Source organism: Pongo pygmaeus, chromosome 10 (genome assembly GCF_028885625.2).
Source record: "Pongo pygmaeus isolate AG05252 chromosome 10, NHGRI_mPonPyg2-v2.0_pri, whole genome shotgun sequence".
Taxonomy (NCBI): domain Eukaryota; kingdom Metazoa; phylum Chordata; class Mammalia; order Primates; family Hominidae; genus Pongo; species Pongo pygmaeus.
Genome location: NC_072383.2, coordinates 49457041 through 49474390, shown reverse-complemented (window position 1 = coordinate 49474390; position 17350 = coordinate 49457041). Strand labels below are relative to the sequence as shown.

Genomic DNA, 17350 nt, shown 5'->3' with positions numbered 1-17350 from the left:
ATCTCACTAGCAAGGCCTTCCTTAGCTTTAAGCTTGTCCTTCCTTTACTCCTGGACTCCTAGAAGATGAAGGAGAACTGGATCCCCACTACAGGGGAGCGCATGTTCAATTCCTTCCTTCACGCTGAGCCCCTCAGTCCAACCCCACTTCTGTCATCCCCCCTTGCCTGGAGCATGGTGGAGCAGGATCCCCATTGGCAATGCCAGACTTGGCTTCCTGGCACTAATCCTGCTGGCTGAGGCACCCAGCTCATGAGGATATTAGTCTTTCCCTTAGTTCCTGTCTCTGGCTCTCGGGGAACCTGACAGGTAGGGGTGGAAAAAGTGCAGTGGATTCTAGATCCAGCTTTGCCGTGTGACCCCAAGTGTGTCACTTCTCCTCTCTGGGCCTCCAGTGCTCCAACGATAAGGAAATATTCAAGGAGTTCCTTCCAGCTGGTATCCTGGGATTGTCCCTCCAGCAAGGGTTCCAGTCTCCTAGCATGGTGGCTGTGGCTCCCTTCATCCTGCCTGATTCTGAAGCCAGGGGCTACTCTAGCACTCTGAGCCTTGACACATCCCTCCTTCTGTGCCAGGGCAGGGCCCTGGGGGTGTGGAGTGGCAAGGAAGAGAGAATTCTGGAGGTGGAAAAGACACTGACTTTGGCAAGTTCCAGAACCTGCGTGGGTGCTGGTTGCTTCCATATGTGGGCTGGGAAAGAAGTGGGAGCTACTGAGGCCCTCCCCTTCTGTTTCCCTGAGTGGCACCTAAAGAAGTGCCCCAGACCTGTCAGACCCCAGAGCCTGCAGGGGAATCTGCATCAGAAGAAGGGAGGGGGTAGTGTTTGGAGTTCTACAGGCTAGTGGGTGAGGGCCAATCTTGCCCTACTGACACTCAGGCTAGGCAGCCACTCAAAAGGAAATCAAGCTCTCAGGAGAGAGGACCCTTAAGCACCGCCCTTGGGTGGAAACACGATTGCCTTGGGACGTCTGGAGGCTCAATATCAGGAAGGTTCTCTGGACCCTCCATCATCAGCACAGCCCTCCTCCTACCTTCTCCTGGGGCAAAGCCGTTTCCTGGCCTTTATCCCTAATGAAGCCTTGAGTGTGTGTGTGTCGGGCAGAATTCTGTCTACCCTTCGACTGGGAGCTTCAGGAAGACAGGGCTGTGCCTCTTGGACTCTCTTGGGTATCCCTGGTGCCCAGTCCAATGTTTGGCACAAAGTTAACACTCAGTATATATCTGTTGAACGGATGTCTTTGGACACTCTCAGTGGACTAGAGGTCTGGGACTCATTCCTCATCTTTTCTTCCTGCCAGTCATCCTGCTTGGCTCAGTGTGACTGCCGCCTTCTGGGGAAGCCCTCCAGTGGAGCCCTCTGTTTAGATCTCACACCCTACAGTCCGCTGCCCCCGTCCAGTGCTCGCCCTCCTCCCCCGCAGCCACCCACTCCCGGAGTGGCATCAGCGCAGAGCCGCGGCCTTGCCTGGCGGTGCGTCCTGCCCTCTGCAGCCCGGGAGGGCAGGCGCAGCAGAGTCCCGCGCGCAGTGGGTTCTCAGCTCACCTGGGGGCGGAGGAAGTGAGCAAGAGTCCTCCAGACTGTGGCCAGGGGGCCAAGGCAGTCCTGGGAAAGGGGGTCTGGGGCGGCCCGCGGACGGGGCGGGCCCAGGCCGGCTGCCTTCCCCTTTGCCCTTCGACCCAGGAAGCCGCCCACATCCAGCGGACACGCTCGACGGGCTGGGCTGCTCAGTCCCGGCCTCGGCCTCGGCCCCGTCCCCGTGCCGTCCCCCACCCCTACCCGCCGGCCCGACCCCCACCCCTACCCCAACTTCCCGCTCCGACGGCCGGGAGAGGCGGGGCGGACGAGTCTGAGAGTGGCGAAGGACACTCTCCACACCGAGGGTCATTTGCTCTTTTTTCCCCTCTGTGGCTAATTTATTTTAGAGCCAGGGGCGGGAGGGGGCGGGGCCAGCCGGGAGGGTGGCGAGGAGGGGCTGGGCGAGCCCAGGGGAGGTGGGGGCGGGGCGGGGGCGAGGTGGGGGAGGGCGGGGAAGAAGCCGGGGGTGGAGGGGCCAGAGAAGGGGCGGGAGCTGGGGGAAGAGAGGGGCACTAGGAGAGGGAGGAGCAGGGAAAGGGGAGGGGAGCGAGGGCCTGCGAGGGAGGGCGCTGGGGGCGGGCGAGGGGAGGCGGGGGTGGGGGTGGGGGTCTTGCCTGCGGGGGGAGCCGGGGCCGCCCCTTGTCCGGCCACCCCCACTGCCCAGTCCCGCTCCCGCCCGCGGCGGCCGCAGCCGCAGCAGCAGCGGCTCCAGGATGGTGAGCGCCACTGCCCCCCAGCACAGGCCTGTCGCCCCCGGCCCGCGCTGCCGCCCCGGTCCCCGGGCCGGACGCGCCCCCAGGCCGCGCACACTCACCTAGGACCCGGCCGTGATGCCGAGGTACGGGGCCGCGGGCGGGCCGGGATGGGGCGGGGGGAGGTGACCGTTCGGTCAGGGTGTCCGGAGCTTTGTCCGCCGGCGCGGAGCCAGAGAGGGCCGAGAGGGCGGGGGCTGCGGGTTGCGGGGTTCAACTCGGCGGGGGTCGGAGGGCAGGGCCGGCGAGAGACCCTAGCGGGTACGTGGGAGCCGAGGGTCACTTCCCGGGGGGAGGGGGCGGGCAGAGCAGGGGATCGCCGCCCGGCCGCCGACGGGCACCCGTCTCGCAGCCCCCTCTGGTGCAGAGGCTGCAGCGAAAGCGAGCAGCCGGCTCGGGGGCGTCTGCTGGCCTGGGGGTGGGGAGCCAGGGTTTGCGGGTTCGGGTCCCAGAAGGATCCATCGTCCGGAGCCCGAGGGCCGGCCCGCAGGCCCCTCCCACTCGGTCAGGTCTTTGTCCAGCGGCCCCTGTGTGTGTGTGGGAGGGGTGGGGGCTGGGTTACTGGCCCGGAGATTCCCCAGCATGGTGACGGGGCAGTGACAGGAGGCCGAGGCTACTTAGGGTCCCCGCGCCCCTAACGCCCACCCTCTTCATGTCTTCTCCTCTGGCCCGGGAGAACAGAGCCCGCGTCTCAGAGTCAGGGGGTTGTAGGAGGCTGTACTCACCTTCACCCTAGGGCTACAGGCAACAAGGGGGACCCCCGGAGCGCCCAGCTCTCCAGAGAGGGCCCCTCAAACTTCCCCACCGCAAGAGCCCTCTCCTGTTCTACACAGAGATTCGCATGCTAGCAACCCCCCTCTGCAGAGGGTCCTTCGCAGATTGTTGAGCACCCTGTAGGTGATCAGCAAATGCTAGTCCTCTTCCCCAGCCCCGCTGGTCCCCCTGCCCCCGCCAGAGGAGAAGACCTGGGAAGGGGTCTGCGCCGGGCAGAGAGCGCGCGGCCTGGACCCTGCGCCCAGCGGCGGCCCGGAGCGCAGGGGTGGGTGGACGGGTGGGTGGGCTGTTAAAGGGACGGTCACTAAATCAGGATTAGGCCGTAGGGCTGTCAGGCTGCCGGCCCTGTCTCCATGGATACCTAATTTGGAGGAGAATAGAGGACGGAAGAATGTTTGTGTTGTCGTCCGCACTGGCTGTGGCGGCCGAGCGGTCTCCTGCTCTCCGCCCGGCAGCGAGGAGTGGGGACCCGGTTCCAGCCCAACTCTGGGCTTACGGCGCAGGGGGGCTTCTCGGTTCCTGGGCCCTGGGGCCTCCCCTGTGGAGCCGCCCAGTCTCTGGAGTGGGCTGGGTCCGCAGATGCCACGGTGCGAAGTCCTCTGACCCTGCTGAGGGAGTCCCAGACCCTCCCGGAGCCTACCCCGAAATCCCATAGCATCCTCCTAAAGCCTCCCCGAGCCTCTCAGTCCGGAGCCGACGCCATTCCCCGCTGTGCCTTAGCCCCCAAGGACGGGCGCACCGGGCAGCCCGGTGCTGTGGTGCCGCCGCCACCCAGCTGTGGGACGCGGGTACCGGGCGGCCGCGCGAGCTGCGGGCAGGGGGCGGGGCGGGACTTCCTGGGGTGGGCGAGGAAAGGGGCGGCGCTTGCTGGGGTGGCTGGGCTGGACGGGTGACAGGCCTCGTAAATCCCCTTTCCCATGTTTAACACCATTTCATTTCTTTCCACTTGATTCCATTGGCATCCAAGGCAGACAGGAGCGACACTCCTGTCCTCGCTGTAATATCTTCTGGGCGAAGCCCTTTTGGGCCAAACGGAATTAGGCTGTGTGGGGCAGAGGAGTTGCTCCTGGGGAGGCCTAGATGACCCGCATTCCTCGGGGGGATTCCTGTTGCCCCCACCCCCGCCCCAGAAGAAGAAAAAGAAGGGGCTGAAAGACACAGAAATGAGTTTGGCTTCTGAGGCCCTGCCCGATTCTCTGGCAGTGATATGGCTGAGGGCTGGGCTGAGGATCCCGTGACTGTCAATTCCAGTACCAGCCTGGGTGAAGGCTGGGGAGAGCCACCCAGACTGAGTGTGGTGTCGCAGAGCCCTTTCCTGCCTTTCTTCTGCTCACCCATGGCCACAGCTTTTTATGGATCAGGACTCCCCTCCCTGCCCTGCCTGGGCCGCAGCTTTATTGCTGAGATCTAGGGCTCTCTCCACGCAATTTCACGCCTCTCTGCCTTGGCTCCCGCTGTTCCTCCAGCCAAATGCCTTCCCCATTGTCCCTGTCTTTCCACAACCTCCTTATTCTTCAGGGCCCAACTCAGATGTGCACCTCCTCCGCATCACCACCCCCGCATCACCTCTCCAGCCCCGAGCTTCTGTCACTCGCTCCTCCCTCCGTGGCCCGCACCTGTGCTCCCTTCTGCCTTTGTGGCGGGGTCCACTCAGGGCTTTGACTGAAATGGAGCATGTACTCCCTGACCCTGCCCCCACTGGGCTTGTCACAGGGCTTGACACCTTGTGGGTGCTCCATAAATATTGGTTGGCTGAATAAAAGGCCTTTAGCCAGGCAGTCTGCATAGCATGGAATCTGGCCACCTTCAGGTAAACAGCTCTGTGCTCTTGAGTGGTGGAGACCCCTGGGTGGGGTTCCTCCTCTCCCTTTCCCTTCTTCGCCTCCTCCTCCTCCCCATGACCCTACCCCACCCCCCCAAGTCCGGGGAGGACTTTGCCCCTTCCCTTCCCCACAGACCAGCATTCTTTCCCTGCCATTCTCATTCTGTTAAACAGAGAGGCCAGTCAGGGTCCATATGGATCACATTAACAATTGCTTATTATCTGGGCCAGGACTCCCCCGACTCTCCCCCCAGCTCCGACTGCTGCCATTGCTGGACCCTTAGGAGCCCTGCCTTCCCCTCCCCCTGCCGTCGGTCAGCCAGGGAGGGCAAGAGACAGGCTGGTCTCCCTCATCTTCCCTGTGCCTTCTAGCAGAACTTTGCCTCTTCTGGACTTGGCAGTTATCGACTCCTTTACCCGATTTAATGAAAACCAGGTTCCTGGAAGGAGCATGGCTCTGCGAAGCTCCAGGGCTGCAGCAGGGAGATGTGGACTCCAGGCCCCGGTGCCCCTGTGCTCTGCAGCCCTGAGACCCCCTTCAGGGGACAGAGACTGTGGCGGGGGGAGGGGTGAGCCACAAGAGGTCAAGCATGGGGTGCTGGCATCTGCCACCTTAGCCTTGGGCTGGACCTGCCCCCTTTTGGGAGCTGGCTGTCTGGTGAGGGAGATCAGGGCAGAGGGACCCTGCCAGGCTCTGTGGTGTTGGGCTCCCAGCCTTTCCCTGCAGTCAAAGAAGCGAGAAATCTGTTAGAGCTTCCCAGAGCAGCCACTGAATTGGCCTTGAAAGATGGGGAGTGTACTTCACGTTTAAACCCATATATAACCCAGGAATACTATTGCATGGAAGAAGCCTCCAAGATTACCCATTCTGGGGGTCCATAACTTTTTTTGATTTACAGAGCCCTTGGAGGCACTGATGAAAGCCATCCCCAGAAAAATGCACTTCCATTAATTGACACCAGACTTTGCATTCTGCTTTGGAGGATTCTTGGATCCCCTGAAGCCCATGGGGACCTTATGTCAAGAAACCCTCACCCCAGTCCAGCCCTCTCTGATGTGCTGAGGGCAGAGTCATGCCTGCAGCCTGGGTTTCCTGACCTCCCCACTCAGTGCTCACTCCACGGCCTTATTACTGGCAGTAGGACCACCAGAACCAAGGGACCAGGGGTATGAGACCGAGGTGCTAGGCCAGCCTTTAAGTGGGAAGAGTTCACACTGGCTGGGTCAGGGTCTTGGCTGGTCATCTCATCTCTGACTATGTGGCTTGGAGAGAGGCTGTCCAGCTTTTTTTTTTTTAGGGTCCACTTGTCTCCAGGAACAAGTGGCAATTGCTCTTCTCCGAGCAGTTTCATAAGCATCTTGATGAATCATAGTTAACGCTTCCACACACTTGTTAAACACTCTGTATCTCATCTGTGAGGTGAGAAAATAGAGTGAAGAATGGTGTCCACCTCCTAAGCAGGATATTGTGAGGATGAAAGGAGTCAGAGTTGGGAGACCTGAGCCCTAGTCTTGAATGACTCTAGGTGCAGGTGCTCAGGGCTGTGGTTACTGTTGAGGCCAGCATTTCCCCAGTTTGCTTAGCCAAGGAAAGGGGACTGCAGTGCGAACCCCCGAGTGCCTTCTGTCTTTTCCTTTAGTACCGAGGTATGGACAGTGTCAGCCTTTGGAATATTCATCTTCAGGGCTGGAGGCAGAGTGGGGGTTCTCAGTGAGTGGGAGAGCTGAGCAGTGGCCATGGCGTGCCTCTGTAGCCCCAACCCCATTTTATGATGACCAGTCATGACCCCTACCCTAGAGACCAAGCCTTGTGCTTCAGCAACCCCTTGCTGCTAATCAGATGTAACTCTGGACAAGTGACTTCATCTGTTTGGGTTTCAATTTCATCATTTCTAAAATGAGGATAAGAACCTCATATGATGGTGATGTGGCCCTGGTTTCAAATAGTCTGCTCCTTTGATTCTGAAGCCTACCTTGGGGACCCGCTTAGTGACTCAGGGCCCAGGGACTCCAGAGAGCGACCTTCTGGCATAAGAGTGAGGATGGGGAAAGGACATGTGTGCGTGAAAGTTCTGGCCCACGGCAGTGCTTGCCCAAGCCATCTTAAAAAAAAAAAATTATAGAGGCGGTGGTCTCACTGTGTTGCCCAGGCTGATCTTGAACTCCTGGCTTCAAGTGATCCTCCCATCTTGCCCTCCCAAAGTACTGAGATTACAGGTGTGAGCCATTGCAACCAGCCTGCCAGGCCATATTTGAAGCCCCCTCCAACATGGAGTCAGGGCAGAGAGGGGGCGGGGAGGTGGATGGGAGGAGAGGCAGCATGGATGCCTGCAGGAATCTGGAAGGTAGCAGTATACCTCCCTCTGTCCCCTCTCACTGCCAGGGCAGACTCAGGCCACATGGTCCCCAGCCCAGTGTTGTGATTAATCAGGGATGGATGTGAAGATGTGACAAACAGGCTGCATTGACTCTTTTTTTTTGAGATTGAGTCTCTTCTGTCACCCAGGCTGCAGTGCAGTGGCATGATCTTTGCTCACTGCAACCGTCACCTCCTGGGTTCAAGCAATTCTCATGCCTCAGCCTCCTGAGTAGCTGGGACTACAGGTGCACGCCACCATACCAGCTAATTTTTTTTGTTTGTTTGTTTTTATTTTTAGTAGAGACGGGGTTTTGCCATGTTGGCCAGGCTGGTCTCGAACTCCTAACCTCAAGTGATCTGCCCACCTCAGCCTCCCAAAGTGTTGGGATTACAGACGTGAGCAGTGAGACTTCATTTACTATTAACAAACCTGTGTTGAGCACCTACGCACTGTGGCCAGTACTGTGCAAGGCTCTGGGTGAACCTCAGCTGCTCCCGCGGGTGCCCAGCCAGGACTGGCCTTCCTGAGCCTCCCCACACATGCAGTGGACACCTATGGACCAGGCTCTGGGCTGGGGCTTTTATGCTTTGGCTTCCTTAACCACCTGCAGCCTCCCACACGGCCAGGGAGAGCCCAAGGGTGGCCCCAGCTTTGGTGTTGCTTTGCCACAAGTGCCCAGCATGTATCATGGCTGTGAGGCCTTGAATATTTTATCCAGGTAGCTATTCATCCAGCAACCGTTATTTTCTGATGTGGTGCCACCTTCAAGGAGCTCACAAGATGTTGGGGACCAGCGAAGAGGCAAAGGGACAGGCTACACTTTTAGGACCACTGTCCCTGCATTCTCTAAGCAGAAGGAAGCCACAGAGGGCATGTGAGCTGGGGAATGGCAGCCTCTGGGCTATGGTGAGGGTACAGGACAGGTTTCAGAGGCTGTAAGGGGGAGGACCAGCGTTTGACAGCAGGGGCTTGCCTCAGAGGAGTCCTGAGCAGATTGCCTTTTCCTGGGGGAGGCTGTGTCAGTGGGCATTAGAAGCAAAGTGAGACAAGGGCCACTGCGTGGGGAGGGTCCACCTGCAGCCGACTGCCCTATTTGACCCTTGGATGCTTAAGAATCTGGAGGTGTTTGTTCTTTCCAGGCCAGTGGGGAAAGAAAACTGGTAGGATTTAGGTTATACCTGAAAAAGGATCCCTCTTCCCCAGCCCTCATATCATGCGGCTCCCTCCCCACCCAGCCTGTCTGTTGGCTTCTGCTGGAGCAAAGGGGCTCCCTGGGAACTCTATGGACACCAGGAGAAACTGCACCTTCCTCCTTGCTCTCTGGAGAGACAGCATTTCATCAGTGGCCGGGTCCTCGCTCCTCTAGGAAGGGGCTTCCTTTCCAGGCACACCGTGTCCGGCATGGGCTGGCCATTCTTGTACCATCGTCTGCCACACCGTGGCTCTCCTCAGGCCTGAGTTTTGGGGACTGAGCCCCTTGTTGAGAAAAAAGGTGCTGCCTAAAATGGGGAAGGCAGCTGGGAGGCTGAGGTAGGAGGAGGTCAGGAGTCCATTCTGGGACTTGTTGAGTTTGTAGTGATCGTTAGATATCAGAGAAGAACTGTGGAGAGGAGGGGAGAGCCCTTCCACCTGCCTGGCAGGGCTCCTCCCGGGAAAGGCATTCTCTGGTGCTGAGTGCCTCCACTGATGGGGACTCAGCACTTCTAGAGATGGCTCACTTGTTCTCAAATGGGGCCAAGTCCTTCCGTAAAGCCAAAAATCTTTCATGGAGGATTTGCTTCTTTTGAGGAAAAGGGGAGGAGGGGCTGTGCAGAGCTGCAGGCGCCGCCACGGTCATGCAGAGATCTGGTCCTCGGGAGCCCTTCTCCTCCTCACTCCTCTGAGCACAGTCTCAGGCTTGCCGTCCTTTCTGATCACTCTCTGCAGCGTCTGGCTGAGACCCTAACCAGAGTCCTGGGTCCTAGCCTTGAGGCCAGCGCCTCTCAGACCTGGGCGAGGATTTATTTGGTCCCATGAGAACAAGTTTGAGATATGCTAAGCTCCAGGGTTGGTGGCTAAGTGTGGGAGGGGGTTCAAGAAAGGAGGGCTGGGGGAGCAGGGGAGGTTGAGGAAGAGGGTGGGAATGAACTGCTCCCTCGGTTTTCTCAGCTGTTCGATGGGAACACCACCACCTGCTGTGGCAGGCAGAGAAGTATCTGGAGCAAGACTGCTGGGGGTGGCATCTGTCCCAGCTTGGTGACTTAGACGAGTTAATCAAGCCTCAGTTTCCTCATCTGCAACATGGGAATAATGTCCTCACTCAGGTTAAATGAACTGATGTGTGTGAAGCACTCAGGGCTGGACTTGGCTTGTGTTGAGAATCCCATATGGGAGCAGGCAGACAGGAGCTGTTGTGGTCGCTCAGTCTTTTCCTAGCACCCTCCCCCCAGTATCTTTTTCCCTCTGTGTCCCTGTGGCCCTGCAGGTGTGGGGGGCCACCCCCTTGAGGACAGCCCTGCCCACTCACACCCAGGTGGACCGGCCGGGCTGCATAGCTGGAGTTACTCGGTTCAGCACCCCCAGGGCTGGGAAGAGGGCAGGAGGGGCTGAGGCAGCTGCTGGGGACTCCTGGGTGGGCTGCCTGGGCCTGTTTCCTCGCCTTTGGTAAGGCCTGGCCCTGTGGGGGCATGTCTCTCTCCCACCCCCATGCATGGGAAGGGGCCATATTTGGGGCCAGGGCACACAGGATCACCCAGACTTTAAAGCTTAAGACTTTTGGAGGCCACCTGCCACACAAACAGACTCAAGTCAACCTTGGATCCTAAAACTGGCTACGGGGAGGGCAAGTGTGGGGTCCTCCAGGAGACTCGAGGCTCTTGGGCTGAGCCTTGTGGTCCATGACCCTGAGGAGTTCCTGCAGATAACTGTATTCCAATGTTTTTGTTTTTGTTTTTGTTTGAGACGGAGTTTTGCTCTGTTGCCCAGGCTGGAGTACAATGGTGTGATCTTGGCTAACCGCAACCTCCGCCTCCTGGGTTCAAGCAATTCTCCTGCCTCAGCCTCCCAAGTAGCTGGGATTACAGGCATGTGCCACCACACCTGGCTAATTTTGTATTTTTAGTAGAGACAGGGTTTTGCCATGTTGGTCAGGGTGGTCTTGAACTCCCGACCTCAGGTGATCCGCCTGCCTCAGCCTCCCAAAGTGCTGGGATTACAGGCGTGAACCACCATGCCCGGCCAGTGTTACTAATTCCCTGCGTAGTCCCATGTATTTTTCTTTTATGCATTGAGAAAGTATTTTTGAGAACAGGTCACGGGTTTTCCAGGCTGCGAAAGGGGCCTAAGGCTGAAAGTGGTGAAGAGCTCTGGCCTCATCCTCCATCTCTCGCCCATGCAGGGCCAAGTCCCAAGCAAAGAGGAGCCCCAGATGCAGACCCAAGAGGAGACAGGCACTGAAAGGACCTCACCAGCCCCAGATCACAGGGGCATCCCAAGTGGACAGAGGACAGTCCACGGCGGCCTCCACTGAGCACCTGCGCCCTCCCCGCAGTGCCCCTCACTGAGTGCACAGGTGCAATGCGTTGTGTGCTAGAAATAGAGCCTCAGGGAGGGGAACTGACTCCAGACAGGGCAAAGCGCAGAGTCAACTGCAAATCCCTGTTCCTCAATGAAAAAGCAAGTCATCTTTTTAAAAAATAATTGCTGACAAAAAGTCATGACTATCATTAAAAAGTCCAGGTCATCCTCGTTCCCGGTGGCCCTGCTCTTTCTACCACTGTGTGTCAGGGAATGTTTTCTGAGGGAGGGGACTTTGGGAAAGAGCAGGTCAGGGTAGAGAAAGAGCTGCAGAAAGGGCTAGAGAGCTACTTGCACCAGGGCTCACAGACAGGGGCTGGCTGAGCAGCCGAGGGAATGGGAACCCAGTTAACAAGTGATGTCACCTCTAAATTTAGCATTGGAGTGGAAGGGCAGAAGTGCCCGGAACATGCTTCGGGGCACCAAAGAGGGAGACAGGAACAGCCTCAGAGAGAATGGGCTGATGTGACTGGAGGAGCTGGAAGGGGCCCGAAGCTGGAAGGAAGGACAGACTCATCCACCTCTAGTGCCAGGCTGAAGGTTTAGCATCGTCTCTGTGCTTGGTAGGAGGCTGATTCTGTTTTAGACAGAAAGACCACCCTAGCAGCCATACAGAAAAAGGATTAGGAAAGCAGAGAACAGAGGCAGAGTTCAGAGGTGGGGCCAGCTGTGGTGGGGAACATGAGAGCTGTGGGTTGTTCTAGAGAGAGAGTGTTAACCTGACTTCATGGCCAGCTAGATGAGTGGAGGCTGGAGAGACAGACACAGGGGCTCCTAGGTTTCCAGCCTAGCTGAAGAGATGGAATCAGGAGAGAGGAGGTGGAGACGTTTTCCTTGGGCATGTTGAGTCTGAGGTCTCTGTGGACCCTCCCAGAGGGTCCTAAGATCTCACCTAGATTCCTATACATCTCCTCTTAAGATTCCTGGGGACAGTGAAGAATGTGGCTCAATATCAAGTTACATCTGGGCATGATGGGCTGTCAAGAGGGACCTGAAGCAGGAGCATGAGACTTGCCTGGCAGTTTCTAAGTGGCAGAGGGTGGGCTGGGGGGGGGGGGGGTCATGGGAGGGCCCTGGTGCTCCTCCCTCTATTAGCAGAGGAGAGGCTGGTGACAGATGTCCCAGGACACAGGTCAGAGCAGCCAGGGGTCAGGCGAGGACATCCTGGGAAGCTGTGGTTTGGGACTGCATTTTCAGCGATGGTCAGCCGGTCAGGGCAGGACAGGGAACTCACTCCTGCAAGGCAGAGCTCTTCTGGGGCCCCGCAGGCAGCTCCAGGATTGTGTTTTCTCTTTGGAGTCCTCTGTCTAACGAGTCGGGTCCTTCTGGGCCTGGAGAGCAGCCCCTCACCTCTTTCCCAGGCCATTGCACCTAGCCAGTCTCTAGGAGCGAGTTGGAGCCTGCCCTGGGTCCTGCATGGGTGGCCCCTCCAGCTAGTCAGGAAAGTTCCACCTCTCCTTCACTGCCCTCAGGCCAGCCTGTGAGGGGGATGCTGCCTCTCCACCCCCCATTTCACAATGGAGGAAACAGATCAAGACATTGTCCCGCATCTCAGAGGCTGACTCTGAGGCCAGTGCTCACTCCCTGCAATGCCTGAGTCATGGCAGGGGGGAAGGGCTTGCTAGAATGGGCTCAGAGACCCCTGCAAGCCGTGGGTCAGTCTTTCAGGTTGCCCTTCAGACACCTGCCTTACCCAGGTTACTAATGGGTCCAGGCTCTATTGGGGTGAGGTACCTGGAGCAGCCAGTGAAGTGGAGAAAGGGGAGAAGGGAAGGAGTGTGTCTCACGGTAGAACAGGCTCACACCACAATCCTCCCAGCAGCCTGCTGAGGGGACTAAATGAGACAATGGAGATCCAGCCCCCAGCCCAGTGCACAGTGGTCTCTGGGAAGCCCAGAGACAGGGCAGCCCTTACTCCTTTCTTCCCCCAGGGCCCAGGAGCTGACATCCATCTCTGACCTGCTCCAACATAGCTCACGTGTAGTGAGAAGTGGGGTGTGGTGTGGTGGGCAATTCCCAGCCCCAAAGACTCGCTTTCCCCGGCCTCCATGAACACTTCTAGTGGCCCATACAGCTCACCTCGAGCAGGTGGGACGGAAAAGAAGAATCAGCCTTGCTAATCCTCCTGGAGGTGTGACTGGCTGACAGCCTGGAGCCTCCCAGAGGTTCCATTTGGTTTAAAAGAGAATCCTTGTTAACCAGAATGGTGTTCTCTTGGTGAAATTGCAGGCAGCCTAACCAAGGGGAGCAAACAACACCTAGGCAAGAGGGAGACACATTGTGTTTTCTTTGGCGGCAGGGACTAGGGTAATAACAAGGCTATTTCTCTCTACCTGCTTTCTCCCAGAAGATGGGCTGGGGACAGAGCACCAGCCTGGAGCCCCTTGTGTTCCTGGATATTGCCTAGCTTTGGGGTGAGACGAGACAGTGGAAGGAAGGCGGCCTGAGCATCCCAGGGCAGCTTCTGGCGGAGGGTCCAGAGAAAATGTGGAGGGGCTGTTGGGAAGAAGGGGGCAGGGAGGAGAGGAGAGCTGGAAAAGTGATTAGCAGCTCTGATGAGGCTGGAGTCAGGCCTGGCGGCCCCAGGGCAACACAAGAGAAAAAAGGAGCTGTTATTCACAGAGGGTGGACAAAGATGGCTGCCTGACTGAGGCAGCCCCCCAGCCCATCCCAAGGCAGCCAGGTCACAGGGGGTACCGGCAGGCCCCACGGCCTTGGCATGGATGCCCCTCATGGGGATTGGGAATGGGACTGAGTCTGCAGGGAAAATATTGGGAGCCTGTGTCCTATGAACAGTTCCCAGCTCCCCCAGACCTTCTTTGAGAGCAGGGGAGGCCCAGGAGCCAGCCCCAACCTCCTGGGGTAGTAGATGGGCTGTTTGATCAGTGAGTGTGTAAATTGAGATTTTATGGATCGCTTATTCACGGCTGGAGCTGGGGCCCCCAAATTCCTGTGTGCCCCAGAATGCTTAATCTAATCTTGAGCTTCTCCCTGAGAGGCAGATGGGAGGAGAGCTCCCCACAGGCCCCCACCCCTCCTGCTGTGTCCCCTCCCTAGGCCCCAGGCTTTGTCAGTTGCAGGTTGAGCGGTTCAAATGTGCTAATACACTCCCTGGGGGCCACCGGACAGTGGGACTTACTCCTCAGTGCTGTGATTGGCTAGAGAGACCACAGGAGGGGGGTTTCTGGCAGCAGCTGGGAGTGTGTGTGTCTGCGCACCCACCCACCGGCATGTGCGCCTGTGTGAGGGGAGGAGGGGGCTGGAGGTGTCCACCCTGCTCAGACCACTGGGCAGAGACAAAGGACCTTGATCTAGCCTGGGACGGGGATTAAGCCCACCAGCCATGTCCCTACCTGGTCAAGCTGGTTAGGAAGTCCACTGCCCACCTCTACATCCTCCTATTACACTGTGACATGGTGGGGGCTTATTCAATGTGTGTTGAATGGATGGATGGATGAGTGACCACAAGAGTGACTGCATTTCTAACTGGGGTGTGTCTGCTGGAGTAATCCGGCACCAACAGATTCCTCCATCTCCCCTTAGGATTCCGAAGTATCCGCCCCCCACCAACTGAGACTCACTTTAGCCCAGGCCTGACCAGACATCAAGGCTGGACATGAGAGACTGGCCAGGCCTCGGGGGACACAGCTGTGACCCCCGGACTGTGTTACCACTTGAGAGTGCTTTCACTGTGGTCACGTTTCTCCCTCTCTGCTGGCCTCCATCTGTCCTTGGGATTGGATGAGGATGAGGATGGTGGGCGGGGCGGGGGAGGGGTGTTGAGCAGCTGATGGGGGAGGGCAGCGCGGCCCAAAGGCCAGATGACAAAGTGCCCAGTCCTACCTTCCTCTCCTCCTCCTCTGCCTGTCCCTCCTTTCCTGAGGCAGGGCAGACAGGCGAGGCTGGGGCGGAGGGAGTTGACTCAGCTAGCCCATCCTCCCTCCCCTGGTTCTAGGGAAAGCTCCAGTCCAGGGTAGCTGTAAAACTGCCTGGGAATCCTAGGAAAAGAAGCCTGCAGGGCGCGGTGGCTCACTCCTGTAATCCCAGCACTTTGGGAGGCTGAGGTGGGTGGATCACCTGAGGTCAGGAGTTCGAGACCAGCATGGCCAACATGGTGAAACCCTGTCTATACTAAAAATACAACAATTAGCCAGGTATGGTGGTGCACGCCTGTAATCCCAGCTACTCAGGAGGCTGAGGCAGGAGAATCAATCACTTGAACCCAGGAGGTGGAGGTTGCAGTAAACGGAGATCACACCACTGCACTTCAGCCTGGGTGATAAGAATGAAACTCTGTCTCAAAAAAAAAAAAGAAGTCTAAATCTGCAGGAAGTCTACCTGAAGACCTTAAGAAGCGAGACTCCATGGAAATTCAAGATAGAGCAGCTCCGTCTGCTAGAACTTTCTGTGGTGATGGAAAGGTTCTGTGTCTCTGATGTCTACTATAGTGGCCACTTCCACATATGGTTGTTGAACATATGGAATGTGGCTAGTACCACTGAGGAAGTAAAATTTTTATTTTATTAAATTTTAATGACTGCAAATTTAAATAGTTACATGGGGCTAGTGCCTGTCATTGGACAGTACAGGATTAGAGGTTGTGTTCAGGGCTGAAGCAAAGTCCTCGAGTGCAAGTGCCAATTCTGCCCCTTTTTGGCTGGTGGCCTTGGGCAGTACTCTTCCCACCACACTATGTTCCTTCCCCAGGTTGCTGGGCTACCTCGAAGGGGAATGCGGTGTGGGCCATCTGAAGTTAGAGAATCATCTGTTCCTTTGGGTGACTGGGCTTCCCTCAAGAGGTCCTGGATCACAGAGGAGATAAACATTCAGGGACAGCATGGCAGTCACAGTGGGAAAGAAGTGGCTGCAGGGAGCTCTAGACTTTGAGGCATCTAAGGAACTTCCTTGGGGGTCAGTCCAAGAAGGCTTCCTGGAAGAGGGGGTGGTGGGGGAGGGTTGGGCAGGAGCTGAGCCCGGGGATGGGTGGGAGGCTGTGCCTCAGAGCCTGGCCCTGGAGATCTGCTTATTTTGAGCCTGAAATGAGGACCCTGTGCTTTGAGGCACCTTGGAGAGCCTTACTGCCTCTAGGCTGGGGTAGGCAGGTGCTGACACATGGGCTGAGTCCCACTTCCCCTCTTACAGCTTGTATGACCTTGGGAGAATCTCTTTCCACACTTGAGTCTCCATTTCCTCTTCTGTAAAATGGGGAGAATAATGCCCATCTGGCAGGGACGTTGTGAGGACGAAAACGATGGATAACTATGAAAGTTCTTTGCAAACACTAGAAGGCTGGGTGAAAGGGAAGGTTCATTCCTCAGGGGTGCTGGGCCCCTGGCCTGGCCTCTCAGAACAACAACAGATGGTCACAGCTTGGCTGTGGCCCTGACCGCGGACACAGGCAGGGATATCTGTGCTCTCCCCTCCCGTCAGCGTGTGCACGCGTACACAGAGCCCAGATGGGGGCCGCTTGGCCAGCTTCTCCCGGGCCGACCTCCTGCTGTTTGGCATTTGACATATGAGAAGACCAGGGCCAGAGCACACCCCTCACTACACCTCCCACCCCAGAGAGGAGCCAGACTGGCGGGGCGGCCTCCGCACCTCCAGGAAGCAGGATCCTGAGGGCCCTGATCTCTTTACCATGTGTCCAGAGGCCTTTGATGGGAATTCCAGCACCCCTTTTGTCCTCTCCCACAGAAGCCCAATGGGTTGGGGGGGTAACAGAAGGAGAGAGATTTAAAGAGAAAGAGGCCCTGTGGAGTCTCTGGGGGGCTGAGATAGGTGCCTTTGGGGGCTGGACACTTTCCTCTGGTGTTCACAGACACAAATGCCCCTTCTGGACTCCCCTCCCCCATCCATTCCTGAGGTGATTCCCTGGCTTCACCCCTTGCCACCCTCACCATCACATGTGGACTCAAATTTAGTCACCCTGATTGCTTTCTTTATTTGGACACAGAGGCCATTTCAAGCCTCTGGGATCATCCATCCATCCATCCATCCATCCATCCATCCATCCAACCATCCATCCACCCATCCGTCTGTCTATTCATCCATCCGTCCATCTGTTGGTCTGTCCACCCATCCATCCATCCGTCCATTTGTCTGTCCATTCATCCATCCATCCATCCATCTGTCTGTCCATGCATCCTGTAGTCTATTGAGAACTTAATCTGTGCCGGGCACTGTCCTAGGTGCTTGGGATAGAACAGTGAACAAAACAAAGTCCCTGCTCTCATGAACTTTCTAGTGGGTACACAGACAATAAAGCAACAAATAGGATTGTCTCCTTCAACCTGTTATTCCATAATCTGATGGATGAGTGTTACAGGGAACATCAGGTTGAAGGGGACAGTGTCTGCTGAGGCAACAGCTAAGCAGAGACTTGATGCTAGGAAGGGTGCGAGCCCGGGGAAGGTGTGTTCCAGGCAGGGCAGAGGCGGGAGCGCTGAGGTGGGAAGCAGCTTGGTGGGAGGAGCTGCGAGGAGTCCAGGGTGTGGAAGGGAGGGAGGAGGGGC

The 17350-nt window shown here is 57.4% G+C and overlaps 1 protein-coding gene across 3 annotated transcripts in view; it reads left to right on the top strand.

Moving 5' to 3' along the window:
- Nucleotides 1-2183: 2183 nt before the first annotated feature.
- Nucleotides 2184-17350, top strand: part of FIGNL2 (fidgetin like 2) — a 31454-nt gene continuing 16287 nt past the window's right edge. For all 3 annotated transcript variants that reach the window (XM_063646969.1, XM_063646968.1, XM_054444135.2), the window contains exon 1: nt 2184-2413. The gene's annotated coding sequence lies outside the window, so the exon portion shown is untranslated. The remainder of the gene's footprint in view (nt 2414-17350) is intronic.